The following is a 2500-nucleotide window of genomic DNA, read 5'->3' on the forward strand; positions in this document are numbered from 1 at the left end:
CTGACCGCCCGAAGGCGCCGGCGAAAGTGCCGGGCCCGGCGGCAGCCCTCTGATGGCAGGCCACGTTTGCCAGTCGATCGGGGTGGGAGGGAAGGCTGGCAGGCAGGTGGGCCGGAAGAGGAGGCTGCTGTGGCAGCAACTCGCTCTCTCGCGCCGTCCCAGTGCCGTCCGAGCGTTGCCGAGGGTGTCTGCTGACTTGCGCATCTTCAGACACCCGTCTCCCATAAATGACGGAGGGCACCTTTGCTACTCATTACCCTTAGACTGCTCAACTGGAGAGGGGAGAAAAAAAGGCCCTGGCCGAGGTGGTGAGTCGGCCTCCTCTCTCCCTCACGGTTGAAAAAGATGTGCTCCTGGCGCACTGGCCCTGCTGAAAATCTCTCTCCATTTGGCCGAGGCAGAGAGTCGGCCTCCTCTCTCCCTTACGGTCGAAAAAGATGTGCTGCTGTCGAACTGGCCATTACATCCTCACCTGATCTAGTCCCCCATTAGATCCCCCCCCCCCCCGCAGTTACCCCGTACCACATATCTAGCACGGACCTTGACCTCCAGCAGGCCCCGGGGACCCACATTACCCCCCCCCCCCCCTTCCCCCTGCAGTTACCCTGTACCACATGTCTAGCATGGACCTTGACTTCCAGCAGGCCCTGGGGACCCACATACTCCCCTGCTCTACTCCCCCACTAGCTTTCCTTTCTTGCAGTTATGATCCAGCGCATATCCAGCATGGACCTTGACTTCCAGCAGGCCCCGGGGACCCAAATTACCCCCCCCCCCCCCCCCCCCCCTGCAGTTACCCTGTACCACATATCTAGCATGGACCTTGACTTCCAGCAGGCCCCGTGGACCCACATTACCCCCCCCCCCCCCTGCAGTTACCCTGTGCCACATATCTAGCATGGACCTGGACCTCCAGCAGGCCCTGGGGACCCACATACTCCCCTGCTCTACTCCCCCACTAGCTTTCCTTTCTTGCAGTTATGATCCAGCGCATATCCAGCATGGACCTTGACCTCCAGCAGGCCCCGTGAACCCACATTACCCCCCCCCCCCCCCTCCTGCAGTTACCCTGTACCACGTATCTAGCATGGACCTGGACCTCCAGCAGGCCCCGGGGACCCACACTTAAGCCCCCTCCCACTAACAAAGCAGAACACCACTGGCAAAATCCTCGTGCCCCTGGTACTCCAGAAAGCACATTGAAATGTGCCCCTGGTACACTGCGCAGAAGAACTGCCACACACACACACACACACGCACGCACGCACGCACGCACGCACGCACGCATGCACTGCTTGTGCCTATGGTACGACAACTTTTCTCGTGCCTATGGTACGACAACTTTTCTCGTGCCTATGGTACAACAACTTTTCTCGTGCCTATGGTACAACAACTTTTCGCCGTGCCCCTGGTACACCGCTCAGTAGCACTTTGCCACACACACACTCCTCGTACCTATGGTACGACAACTTTTCTCGGGCCTATGGTACAACAACTTTCCTCCGTGCCCCTGGTACGACAGCTTTTCTCGTGCCTATGGTACAACAACTTTTCTCGTGCCTATGGTACAACAACTTTTCGCCGTGCCCCTGGTACACCGCTCAGTAGCACTTTGCCACACACACACACCACTCGTGCCTATGGTACGACAACTTTTCTCGTGCCTATGGTACGACAACTTTTCTCATGCCTATGGTACAACAACCTTTCCCCGTGCCCCTGGTACACTGCGCAGAAACTCTTTGCCACACACACACACCACTCGTGCCTATGGTACGACAACAGGCCCCGGGGACCTACATCGCACCTTGCTCTTGCCTCCCTTACAGCTGAAAAAGGTCCATGCCTGTGCCCTGGCCCTGCTGAAATTCCCTCTGCATTTAGCCGAGGCAGTGAGTCGGCCTCCTGTCTCCCTTTACGGTCGAAAAAGATGTGCTCCTGGGCGCGCTGGCCCTGCTGCTACTCACATCGGGCATGGACCTGGACCTCCAGCAGGCCCCGGGGACCTACATCACACCTTGCTCTTGCCTCCCTTACAGCTGAAAAAGGTCCATGCTTGTGCCCTGGCCCTGCTGAAATTCCCTCTCCATTTAGCCGAGGCAGAGAGTCGGCCTCCTGTCTCCCTTTACGGTCGAAAAAGATGTGCTCCTGGGCGCGCTGGCCCTGCTGCTACTCACATCGGGCATGGACCTGGACCTCCAGCAGGCCCCGGGGACCTACATCACACCTTGCTCTTCCCTCCCTTGCAGCTGAAAAAGGTCCATGCCTGTGCCCTGGCCCTGCTGAAATTCCCTCTCCATTTAGCCGAGGCAGTGAGTCGGCCTCCTGTCTCCCTTTACGGTCGAAAAAGATGTGCTCCTGGGCGCGCTGGCCCTGCTGCTACTCACATCGGGCATGGACCTGGACCTCCAGCAGGCCCCGGGGACCTACATCACACCTTGCTCTTGCCTCCCTTACAGCTGAAAAGGTCCATGCTTTTGCCCTGGCCCTTCTGAAATTC

Source organism: Rhamphochromis longiceps, unplaced genomic scaffold (genome assembly GCF_057381845.1).
Source record: "Rhamphochromis longiceps isolate RC_006_pf unplaced genomic scaffold, R_longiceps_female_GT1.1 unmapped_scaffold_7, whole genome shotgun sequence".
Taxonomy (NCBI): domain Eukaryota; kingdom Metazoa; phylum Chordata; class Actinopteri; order Cichliformes; family Cichlidae; genus Rhamphochromis; species Rhamphochromis longiceps.